Genomic DNA, 13,520 nt, shown 5'->3' on the forward strand with positions numbered 1-13,520 from the left:
CACAAGAAGAACTGGAAAATCTGAATAGTCCATCCTTTGGAGAAATTAAATCTGCTATTAAAAATCTAATCACAAAAAATATCCCAAACCTTAAATTCTATGTGCTTATGAAGTCCTTGAGGGCAATATTACCGAACTCGTGGTTTTTCTCCCGAAATTTTTTTTCTCCAGTCTTTCTTATTTTAATAAATGTCCATCCACTTAGTTACTCCAACCCCAAATCTGAGATTGTCCTCAGTTTCCCCCTCTTCTTTAGTTTTTCAATATAGTCCAATCCCTCAACGAGTCCTGGAAATTTGACCTCCAAACTATGTCCCAAATCTGCCTCTTTGTCTCCATGGTCACCACATAATCCAGTAATAAACAATTGGAATTTGAAATGACAAAAACAATATCATTTCCAATAACTCCAAAAAATGGAAATACTTAAATATAAATCTATCAACTTGAACAAAATAAATGGCAGAATTTTCGGTTTTACATATTTTGCACGTACTGTTTGGTGCATATACATTTAGGATTGGTATGTCTTTGGTGGATTGACCCTTTTATCATTATATTATATCTCTCATTCTCTCTGGTAATTTTTTTTTTGCTCTAAATCTATTTTATCTGATGTTACTACAGCCATTCTTGTTTTATTTTGATTAATATTTGCATGGCATATCCTTTTCTATCCGATCTGCTGATATTGTTATATTTGAAATGAGGTTCTTGTGGAGAACATATAGTTGGTTATTTTTTAATACTCTCTGCTAGTCTCTGTGTTTTAATTAGTGTATTTAGATTATTTTCCTTTAATGTAATTATTGATGTGTTAGGGCTTAAATGTGCCCTTTTATTTTTGCTTTCTGTTTTTTTTCTTTGTTTTTCTTTTCTCTGCATTTTTGGTTGCCTTTCTGTGGGTTGTAGGAACACATTTTGGAAATACATTTTGATTTGCCTATAGTGTTTTTTAAAATTTTTTAAATTTTTATTTTTTTTTGTGAGGAAGATTAGCCTTGAGCTGACATCTGATGCCAATCCTCCTCTTTTTGCTGAGGAAGATTGGCCCTGGGATAATGTCCGTGCCCATCTTTCTCTATTTTACAGTGTTTTTGAATGTATTTATTTGTACAACTTTTTAAGTTGTTGCTATAGGTACTACATCATGTATACATAATTTATCACAATCTACTGGTGTCATCATTTTACCAGCTCAAGTGAAGTGTAGAAACTGTACTTCCCTTTATATCTCTTCACTCTGCCAAATTTATAATATATTATTCTAGTAATTATACATAATTATATAAAACAAAATATATATTAATGTGTTAAACATTTCCTCTGTGTATAGTGAGAACCACATCAGATGGTATCATAATTTTTGCTTTAACCATGCTATGCGTTGAATTTTGTCTGCTTGCGATTCATGTATTGAATTCCTAACCTCCAGTATCTCAGAATGTGTCTGAATTTGTAGATAGGGTCTTTAAAGAGGTAATTAAATTAAAATGAAGTCATTAGGGTGGGTTTCAATCCAATATGACTGTGGTCATTATAAGAAGAGATTAGGACACAGATACACACAGAGGGAAGACCATGTGAAGACACAGGGAGGAGAGGGCCATCTATAAGCCAAGGAGAGAGGCTGCAGAAGAAATCAATCCTGCCAACATCTTGGTCTCAAACGTCTAGACTCTAGAATGATGAGAAAATAAATTTCTGTTGTGTAAGCCATCCAGTCTGTGGTATTTTGTTATAATGGCCCTAGCAAACTAATACAAACCTTCAAACATATTTAGGAGATACAAAAGGAGAAAGGAAGTCTGTTCTTTTTTTCTTTTTTTTTTTTTTTTTGGTGAGGGAGATTGGCCTTGAGCTAACATCTGCTGCCAATCCTTCTCTCTTTGCCTGAGGAAGACTGTCCCTGAGGCAATGTCTGTGCCAATCCTCCCCCATTTTGCATGTGGGACGCTGCCACAGCATGGCCTGATGGGCTGTGCGTAGTTCAGTGCCTGGGATCCAAACCTGTGAACCCCGGGCTGCCCAAGCGGAGCACGCAGACTCAACCACTACTGCCACTGGGCTGGCCCCAAGAAAATCTATTCTTTTTACCCTTAATTTTGCTTACCATATTCTTTCTTTCTTACTGATGTTCCAAGATTCCTTCTTTTACGCTTTCTTTTCTTTATAGAGAACTTCCTTTTAGCCATTCTTTTAGGGTAGGTTTGCTAGTGACAAATTCTCTTAGTTTCCCTCCATCTGAGAATGTCTTTATTTCCTCTTCATTGCTGAAGGATATTTTCACTGGATATATGATTCCAGGTTAATAGTTATTTTCTTTCAGCACTGGAAAAATGCTGTGTTATTTCCTTCCGAAATCCATGGTTCTGATGAGACATTCACAGTCATTCAATTTGTTTTTCCCCTATAGATAAGGTTTTGTTTCTCTCTTGCTGGCTTCAAGACTTTTTCTTTTCCTTTAGTTTTCAGGTTTTGATTATGATGTACGTTGGCATGGATTTCATTGCATTTATTTAGAGTTTATCAGATTCTTGAATATGTGGGTTTATGTCTTTTGCTTAATTTGGGAAGTTTACAGCCGTGATTTCTTAGAGTATTTTTCTAGCCCCGCCCATTTTCGCTTCTTTTGGGACTTTGATGATGTGAATGTTAGATCTTCTGTTACAATCCCATAGGTCCCTGAGTTTCTGTTCCTCTTTTTCAGTCTATTTTCTCTTTCTTGTTCAGATAAGATAATTTCTAATGTTCTAAATTCCAGTGCAGTAATTCTTTCCTCTTTTCCTTCCATTCCACTGTTGAGTCCATTGATTGAGGTTTTGTTGTTTTTGTCGCTGTATTTTCAGTTTTAAAAATTTCCATTGGTTCTTCTTTATACATTCTCTTACTTTATCAAAACCTTCTATTTTTTCACTTGTTTTAAGCATGTTTTTAATTGCTCATTGAAGTATTTTTATGATGGCTGCTTTAAAATTTGTGTCCATTAACTCTAACATCTCTTTCATCTCGGTGTTGGTATCTATTTGATCATCATTTCCCCATTCAGTTCAAAATATTCATAGTTCTTGGTATTATGGGTGATTCTGAATTGAAACCTGAATATTTTGGGAATTATGTTATGAGGCTTTGGATCTTCTTTTAGCCTTCTGTTTTAGTTGGCCTCCTCTGACACCACTGTGGTGAGTGAACTAGAGCAGACAGATTTTAGAAGGAAATTGCCACCTGGAAGTGGCGATAGGGAAAAGTTGGGTGGCCATTTTTATGACTTGAACTTCATGCAAGCATCAGTTGCTGCCATGCAAAGTGGCTAATGCTCTCATAGAATACCTATAGTACTTGTGATGGAAGGACAGATGACAGAGTTGGGAAAACCACAACCACCGGAAAATGAGAGTGAAATTCAAGAAAAGAGTGAGTCAGCAAGGGGGAGTACCAAATTCTATGTATAAACTCTACCCAAATCTCTGGCTGAATTCTGAGCCACATAACCACAGTGTAGACTTAAAGCAACTCAGTGAGTATAAAAGATCTGAACTGAAATTTAAGCTTCCTCCCAAGACATGGAATTTTCAGTTTGATTCCCATCAAGATTATTCCTGCTAAAACAAAAATATCTCCACTCTTTGGAGAAATTTAACAGAATCAAAGGTCTCTACAACATATCATTAACACTACCCAGTACTTAATGTAAAATTATTTGACTAAGGAATAATCAGAAAAATGTGATCCAAATTCAGGGGATAAGATGATCAACAGAGATCAATCTTGATGTGAATAAAATCTTGAATTTAAGATTAAAGGCATTTAAAGCTGGTATTTTAAATATGCTCAGTGAATAAAGAAAAATGTTAATAAAATATGAAAAGATAGAAAATCACAGAATACAATAGGATAAAAAGATCTGAATGGAAATTTTTAGAATCAATAAATACATTTTCTAAAATAATATTAAATTCAGTGCATGGGTTCGAAAGAAATAGGTGATGACAAAAAAGTGTGAGAGCCTATTGATACATCAATTAAACTAACTAATATGAGCAACAGATAGAAAAAAAAAAAGATAGAATAAAATAAAAATAGCCTTAGATCTGTGTGATAATATCAATAAGTCTAACATTTTTGAGATGAGGATCTTGAAAAGAGATTGTGGCAGAAAAAAATGTTTATAAAAATAATTGCTGAAGTTTTCAAAATTAGGTGAAAAAATTTAGATTCAAGAGGCTCAATGGAACCCAAGAATGGTATATACAAAGAACAATACACCCAGGCACATGCCTCTGAAAACTAAATATAGAGAAATATCTTGAAAGCAGCCAAAGAACAATGACACATATACATGAAAATTATATTATATATGGGAATTATATAAAAATGACACATTATATATGGGAACAGTAATTTGAATTACCATTGACTTTTCAAGAGACTGTGAGGGGACAGAAAAGAGTGGAAAAAATCTGGAAAGTGCAGAAATAAATGAAAGAACTGCTAACCCAGAAATCTGGCGTAAAAATACCCCTTTAAAGAAGCTGAGATAAAGATATACTCAAATAAAAGACACCAAGAAAACTTGCTGTCAGGAAACTGCAATACAAGAAATACTAGAGGAGGTTTTTCAGGCTGAAAGGAAATGGTACCACTGATACTAGATGGAAACTTGGTTCCTGAGGAAGAAAAGTGTATCAGAAATTGCAAATATTGGATTAAATACAAAAATTTATTTTCATCTTGATTTCTTTAAATATGCATGACTATTTAGAGCAAAAATTATAATATTGTCCTGGGGGGTTTATAATGTATAGGCAGACATAATACATATAACAATTATAGAAAGAGACTGAGTGATGAAGGGAATGCAGCTGCAGAGGTTTCCATATTTTCTGTGAAGTTGTACAATATGAAGAAAGCATTTGGCAAAATTCAAGATTTACTCAGAATAAAAACTCTCAGCAACAAGGAGTAGAAGGGAACTTCCTCAACTTTATAAACCTGACAAATAGCATCCATGTGAAATCAGCCAGTAACATTATATTTAAATGTGAAATTAAACACTTTTCCCTAAAATCAGGAGCAAGGCAAGTATACCCAGTCTCGCTAATTTTATTCAACATTATTACAATAATGGGAGAAAAATAAATAAAAGGTATTAAAGTTGCTAAGGAAGAAATATAACTGTATTGATTTGCAGATGATATTATAAGGTATGTGAAAATCCTAAGGAATCTGCACAACAACTACCAGGACTAGTAATTGAATTTAGTAGTGTCATAGAATGCAAGTTTAAAACACATAAATAAATTATATATGTCTACATATATTTGTATTTTTATATAAGAGCATCAAGTAACCAGAACATAAATTAAGAATTATTTCATTTACTATAGGATCAATGCCCCCCAAAAATATCTAAGAACAAGTTTAGTAAAAGAGATGCAGGATCCCCACACAGAAAACTAAAAAATATTGCTGAGAAAAATTAAAGCAGACCTAAATAACAGATGAGACATACCATGTCCATGGATTAGAAGACTCAATATCTTTAAGAATCAAATCTACCCAAAAGGGTCTATAGATTCATTAGAACCTCAATCATATTCCTAGGAAGGTTTTTAAACAGAAGTTACAAGTTGATTCTAAACTTCAGATAGAAATGCAAAGGACCTAGACTATCTAAAGCAATCTGGAAAAGAAGAACAAAAAGTTGAAGAACTTACTCTACTTTAATATTTACTGTAAAGCTTCAGTAGTGTGGTACTGGCATAAAAATAGACAAATAAATCAACAGAATAGAATAGAGATCCCAGAAATGGAAACTTACTTACAGGGACATTTGATTTTTCAACACAGTTGACAAAACAATTCAATGAGTAAAGAAGAGTCATATTAAAAAATGGTTCTAGGAAAACTGTATATCCATATAGAAACAAATAGATCTCTACTCTTACCTCACACTGTTTATAAAAATTAATCCAAAGATGACCATAGATCTAAATGTAAAGATTTAAACCATAAAAGTTTTAGAAGGAAACAGGAGAATATTTCCATGACATGAGGGTAGAGAAAGATTTCTTACTAGGTCACAAAAAACAATAACCATACATATAAAACACATTTGTAAGTCAGATTTCATTAAAATAAAAGCTTTTCTCATCAAAAGATGCATTTAAAAAATTAAAAAGGCAAGCTACAGGCCAAGAGAATATATTCATTGAACATACATCTGACAAAGGACTGGTATCCAGGATATATAAAACCTCCTATAACGCAATAAAAAAAATAGAAGAAATGTACTAAAAAATGGGCAACACATTAGAAAAGACAATTCACTAAAGAAGACATGCAAATGGACAATAAGCACACAAGAAGTGTGCTCAGTATTTATTGGTCGTTAGGGAAATGCAAATTAAAACATAAATGAAATACCAGTAGCCTCCTAACACAATTGCTAAAAATATAAAGACAAATAACAAATGTTGATGAGGATGTGTAGCACCTAGAATTCTCATACCATGTTGGTGAGAGTGTAAAACGGTACAGCCACTTTGAAAGAAGTTTTGGCAGTTTCTTATGAAATCAGATATACATCTTCTGCATGACCAAGCAATTCAAATCCCAGGCATTTTCCCAAAAGAAATAAAAAATTATGTCCACAAAAAATACCCTTGGCCTCTGTGTTAGTCACGGTTCTCCAGAGATACAGAACCAATAGTGTGTGTGTGTGTGTTTATTTATTTTAAGGAATTGGCTCACACACTTGTGGAGGCTGGCAAGCCCCAAATCTGCAAGGTAGGTTGCAGGATGGAGACCCAGGGAAGAGCTAGTGTTACAGCTCTAGTCCAAAGACAGCCTGGAGGAAAACTTCCCTCTTTTTGAGGGGACCTCAGTCTGTTTTCTCTTAAAGCATTCAACTGATTGGATGAGGCCCACCAACATTATGAGGAGTAATCTGCTTTGCTCAAATTGAAAGTCTGATTTAAATGTTAATCTCATCTAAAAATATCTTCACAGCAACATCCAGACTAGTGTTTGACCAAACGGCTGGATACTGTGGCCTAGGCAAGTTGACTAGTGGATAACATTAACCTTCAGAGCCTCCACCAATGAGAACGGATATATTCATATAATGAAAGTACAACTCATCAACAACAACAAATAAGTAAGAATTTTTATCGAGCTCCTCTCTAAGTGGGAGTAGAGTTTTTTTGAATCAGCTTCTTACATCATTTCAATTAGAATTCTGTGGTTCTATTACCACACACAGACACGAAGATGATTGTTAGACATAAAGCTGTTTCTCCTTTACAAATATGTATGTACTATTTACTTGGATTAACTAAATAAAAATAATGAACAAAATATAAAAAAGAGGAGACCTTTGTGTCAATAAGAGGCGCATTACTAGATAAGATAACTGAAAAGTAAATGTAGACTATTTGGTAGCCAAAAGAGAAAAGAGTACAGAACATTTTTCATTGTTGACCTTGACTCACATGGGTAGTGTAAATAGATTAAAAAAAGATATTAAAGTATTCTCATGTCAATATTTAAAACATTATTATTATAAATTCCAAAGTTTAAACGACTTTAAACATATGGTATATATTTAATTTCAAGTTTGTCTAAACTTTGAAGGAATATATTTGTTATAATCAGTGCTTAAAATAATTTATATGTTAATTTCAAATTATTCATGTGGACTGAAAGTGGAATTAATATTTGCTAATTCTCATTAAAATGGAAACAGGAATATTTGTGAAGTAATACTAACAGTTTATTAATTGGAAGAAGGCACATGTGCCCACCTAATCCAGGAATGGTGTTGAGGAGGAAGGAGTGGTGTGGGCAGAGTTGGAGAGCCATAACAAAGGGACCCAAATGTATGTGTCAGAAAGGGTGTTGTTGAAAGGACAGCGCTATGTCTGCACCGCCTGGGGTAATAGTTGTCCCTGAGGGTTTCAGGCAAATGTGTAAAATCTCAGGTCCCTGGCCCCCATCACTCTGAGAGTCCTTTGGCGACTAATCCCATTTTAGCCCGTGAGAACTCCATTTGAAGCTGGTGAGTGAATTTTTTTGTTGTGAGGGGAAATTTCAGGGGGGAAGACCTGCTCCTGACTAGATGTTATGGGACCTAAAACAGGTGGCTGAAAATATTAAGACCTTTTTTTTTTGGAGTGAAATAGACCCAGTTGGAAAGAATAGAGCAGTTATGTGCTGGAGCCGTTTATACAGGTTCATGAGCATCAACTGTGGATATTGTGATATCATATTGGTCCCTTAAAATGGTCCATGGTGGGAGTATATGCATCATGGAAGCTGAAAAACACTACAAATCAAGCTTTATTTATTTTATTTATATATATTTGTGTGTGTGTGTATATATATATGTATATATTTTGATGAGCCAGTTTACCAGCACACCACTGGACCAGAGTCACAATTATGGAATGTCTTAGGAGAAGGTAAAGTGCTATCATGGAGTGGAGAGCAAGGAGACTCTGGGTTTGAGGAACTGTTTAGCTCTTAATGTACCAATGACCCCTGAGTCCCTACAGATAAGGTTCTGTATTGGCCTTCAGATCCTGACTATTGTAAACATCCAAAGTATTTAAAGGGCCTTATTCATGACTTCCTTGCTCATTATCACACTCATTTAATATTTGTTATTAGGTTGTTTTGTTGAACATTTTGAGGACTTACACTGTGCTTCAGTGTGCTAGGTTCCGGAAATACACAAAGGAAAAAGGCACTACTCAGACCACAGAAAGTTCACAGTCAATTGGGGGATCATTGACAGGTAGTCAGATATGCTCCTATCTGAGAGATAAGTACTCTGATATGAGACTCCTTGTGAAAGCCGGCAAAAGAGTAACTTAAGGGCAGATGTGTCATGAAGGAGGTGAGAAGTGCCCCAAACAGGGGTAATTCTCTCAGCAGAACAAAGCAGAGACATTGAGACGACTTCTCCAGGATGCAGAAGGCATCTGGATCAGGGCTGTGAAAACTTTCATGAAGCATTTGAGAAGTTTTTTATAGTGACCTTGGGTTAAACAATCAACCACTGTAGTACATGCAAGTTCACCTATGGGCTAGACCTTAATCCCTGAGCTCCTTAGCTCTATTCAGTGCCTCCCATAAGAAAAATTCTTTTTGCCACTCCTCCCACCTATTGACATGTTACACTATCTTCAAGGGTAACTTTGGATATGTACTCATTCTCAAAAACTTCACAAATACAGAATGCATTACTTCTTCTCTTGTGTTACTGTATTAATTTTATTTTGTACAACTAAGATATTAATTAAATAATTTTATTTTCTTTAGTTATATAAATGTCTATCTTGTTTTGTGATTAAGATCTCATTTAGGGAACGAACTAAGTCTTCATCATTACATGTAACATAGCTTCTGGCATTCTTTGAATTGAATGGGATCAGGTAAGCTGCCAAAAGTGCTGATGATATCAAAGAAAATCTTTGAATGTAATCTGTATTTTTCTCTGTCTTTGTACACAGATGGTGGAGTCTCAAGTGGTCTTGCCAGACATGGCTGCCTTAAACCACACTGGTGTTAGCCACACAGTCTTCCGCTTGCTGGGCACCCCCGGCCTTGAGGACCAGCACGTGTGGATTTCTATCCCCTTCTTCATTTCCTATGTCATTGCCCTTCCTGGGAATAGTCTGCTCATCTGCATTATCCTCAGAAAAAGTGGCCTCCATCAACCCATGTACCTCTTCCTCTGCATGCTGGCTGGAGCAGACATTGTCCTCTCCACATGCACAGTACCACAAGCTTTGGCCATCTTCTGGTTCCATGCTGGGGAGATCTCCCTTGATCGTTGCATTACTCAAGTATTCTTCCTCTCTTCCACTTTCATCTTTGAGTCAGGGATCTTGCTGGTGATGGCGTTTGACCGCTACATTGCCATTTGCTACCCACTGAGATACACCACTATTCTTACATATGCACTTATAGGGAAAATTGGTGTGACTATCTGTCTGAGAAGTTATGGTACAGTTTTCCCCATAGTATTTCTTCTGAAAAGATTGACTTTCTGTAAAAGTAACATCCTCCCAAACACTGCTTGTAAGCACATTGTCTTGGCCCACGTTTCCTGTGATGACATATAAGTAAACATCTGGTACGGGTTTTTTGTCCTAATGTCAACCTTGGTCATAGATGTTGTGCTAATTTTTATTTCTTATGTGCTCATTCTCCGTACTGTCTTCCACATCCCTTCCCGAGATACTCGCCACAAAGCTCTCAACACGTGTGGCTCCCATGTCTGTGTCATCATCCTCTTTTATGCACCGGACATCTTCTCAGTCCTCACTCAGCGATTTGGACATCATATCTCACCCCATATCCATGTCCTGCTGGCCAGTGTCTATATTCTTGTTCCACCTATGCTGAATCCCATCATTTACGGGATCAAGACAAAACAAAACAGATCAGGGACCAGGTAGTTCATGTGTTCTTTACAAGGCAGAAATGAATGTAGTGAAGGAAACTAACATTGTACTTTTCTCAATAATTCTCTCTATGCATGAGGTGAGCTTTAGCCTCAGGATGTGGTAATGTACAGCTGAGAAACTAGTTGAATGACTCCAGGTATTGGTGTCTCTAGAGCAACAGCGCTGGGACAATTTTGCTCATGTTTCTTCCAAAACCTCTAATTAGTCATTAGATCTCAGTGTCTTTAGGTGCTTAGTTTCCTCTTTAAATCACTTATACCCTATAACCTTAGACTGGCTATTGGAATAATATGAACTGGAGACAGTAGCTCTTCTTGGATAGTTGCTAAAATTTTCTTTCCTGATGTATTTTAAACTTTGAAGAACTGTACTTGTTTTATTCCTCTTATGCACATTTCTTCTGCCATTCTCCTCAATATCTTCTGCATATTCAAATTTTTACTTCCCACACAAATTATTACAAAAAAATTCATCTGTACCTTATAATTTTAGCATAAATTCTATGTATATGTGTATATATATTTTTCTTCTCTTTCCTGGAACACAAAATGGAGCAAAAATTTATTATTTCTTATGTTCATGACATTTTTATTCCTACTTTTAAATGTTTGGAAATAAATATTTAACAATAGTCTACTGCTTGGCTAAAATACATTATATACCTAATAGTATATTAAGCAATCATTAACCAAAAATTATGGTGAAGTATAAGAAATGATTTCTAAAGAGTAAACTGCCTTGGGCTGGCCCGGTGGCATAGTGGTTAAGTTCGGCATGCTCTGCTTTGGCGCCCCAGGTTCGTGGGTTCGGATCCTGGACATGGATCTACACCACTCGTTAAGCTATGCTGTAGAGGTGTCCCACATACAAAAAAAATAGACAAAATACTGGCACAGATGTTAGCTCAGGGCCAATCTCTCTCATCAAAAGAAAACAAGAGTAATATTGCCTAAATTAATGACAGCACATGAATTACATGTAATATAATAGACCAGTGAGAAATAAACCCACATAGTGGGTCTGTGTCTTTGGTGACTGGACTATGCTCTAAATGTGTTTTTTTAGGACAGAGAAGTACATTCCAGATCAGAAAGTTAAATATTATCGATTAAAATATATTTTCCTATGCTTGTATTCATAAACCTATGCTAAAATCATATGATTGGTGCATATATATGAATCATAAGATACAGGTGATTTTTGTAAAAATTTTAGTCTGAATTGTCTATCAGTTATTCAGTGAACATGATTTACACAAAAAGGCTAAGTGAAAGTTTTTAAAAAAGAGATATGGTGGCCATTCAACTTTATTATTTTATAATCCTCCCCAAAGGTGTATTTGACATTTCTGTTGTGTTATTTTCCACTTAATGCAGTAAGATCTAATATTTTTAAATATTTATTTGCTGCCTTTGAAATATGCCACACCATTATATTAATAAAATATTAATGTTCTATCTATAGGAGCAAACATAAATAGAGGTATTATTAAACACCATTGATTATTATTTCTTTTAGTGTAGGAATGCAAGAGATGAATTATTTCAGGTTTTGCTTATCTGAAAATGTTTTAATTTTGTCTTCATTTTTTAAAAAATTATTCATCGGTATAGAATTTTTAATCAGCAGGGATTTTTTTCAGAACTTTAAAAATTTCCTTCTATTGCCATCTTTCTCCTTTTATATTGAGAATTCACCTAAAAATTTTATTGTTGCTCCGTTGAATGTATTGTGCTTTTATTTCTGGCAACATTTCAGATTTTCTTTTGTCTTTTTGTTTTTTCAGAATATTTATTACCATGTGTCTATATGTGGTTTGCTTTGCATGTATCCTTCTTGGGATTTTCCGAACTTCTTGAGTATGTGAGTTTATACTTTTCATCAGTTTTGGAAAATTTTCAGCAATTATCTCCTTGAACACTATTTCTGCCCCATATTCTCTCTCTTCTCTCAATATATTTAGAAATTTTGAGTGTGTTTATTATGTGTCTTATGCTCATTTATTATTATTTTTGTCATTATTTTTTTCTCTTTCTTACTTCAGTTTCTGTTATTTCTATCAATCTATCTTCCAGTTCACTAATCCTGTTCTACTCTGTAAAATCTGGTCATTCATTAAAGCTTATTATCAGATAATCAGGTTTTTCAGTCTTATAATATTCATTTAAATTTTTCCCAGATTCTAATTCTCTGGATAAATTCTTCATACTTTTAAATAATTTCACCATATTTTCTCTCTTAAAGAAAATATTTATTAAAATTTTATAGTCCTTGTCTGATAACTCCAATTACTGGGTCATCTATTAGTCTGCTTTTCTTTTTAGCTTTTTCCTTGATCACTGATCATAAAGTTTTTCCTGTTTTTATGTCTAGTAGTTTTTTATTTTATGATTGATAATCTAATAAATAACCTATAGAGGCTGCAGATGATGTTATCTTCCATCAGAAGTGTTTTCTCTATCTTCTGTTATACAAATAAGGCAAGCAGCTGACCACTCACTCCATTGAGGCCTTGGCCTGAGTCAAGACCAGGTTTGAGTTTTAGTCAGACTCAGTCTTTGTCTTCTATGCTCTTATTCCTAGAACAGAAGTCTTTAGAGATTTCAGTTAAGATCCTGGAAGGCCCTTTTCTCCTCAGTCTTAAAAATAACCATGGAAGATTCAGTTCTTCCCTTGAGTCTTTTAACTTATCTCTTTAGACTCCACTCCATGTGGCTTCAAACTTTGAAAAATGACAGAAAAGAGAGGTTAAGATATGGTTTGGTCATGCCTCCTCACCCTGGTAGGTTTTTCTTTCCTAGGAATCACAGGAATGCAAGAAATTTCATATTGCCTTTTAGAATATTTGGCTTAGTTCCCCAGCTTTGAGAGCAGCCACAGTCCTCAGGAAATGTAGGAGAAAATGGTGCATTTGAGACATGAAAGTTCTCAGGTTTTTACTGCAGTCCTGTATGGCCACCAAAAGCTCTGTTGGCTTTTCTTCCTTCCCCTAGGAGAAGCCCTCTTCCTGGGCCAAGATTGATCCTTAGCCCATGTCCAGAATCA

At 35.0% G+C, this 13,520-nt stretch overlaps 1 pseudogene; it reads left to right on the top strand.

Moving 5' to 3' along the window:
* The first annotated feature begins 9,545 nt into the window (after positions 1-9,545).
* On the top strand, positions 9,546-10,495 carry LOC131407959 (olfactory receptor 52B4-like; annotated as a pseudogene).
* Positions 10,496-13,520: the final 3,025 nt, after the last annotated feature.

The sequence above is a fragment of the Diceros bicornis genome, chromosome 7 (genome assembly GCF_020826845.1).
Source record: "Diceros bicornis minor isolate mBicDic1 chromosome 7, mDicBic1.mat.cur, whole genome shotgun sequence".
Taxonomy (NCBI): Eukaryota; Metazoa; Chordata; class Mammalia; order Perissodactyla; family Rhinocerotidae; genus Diceros; species Diceros bicornis.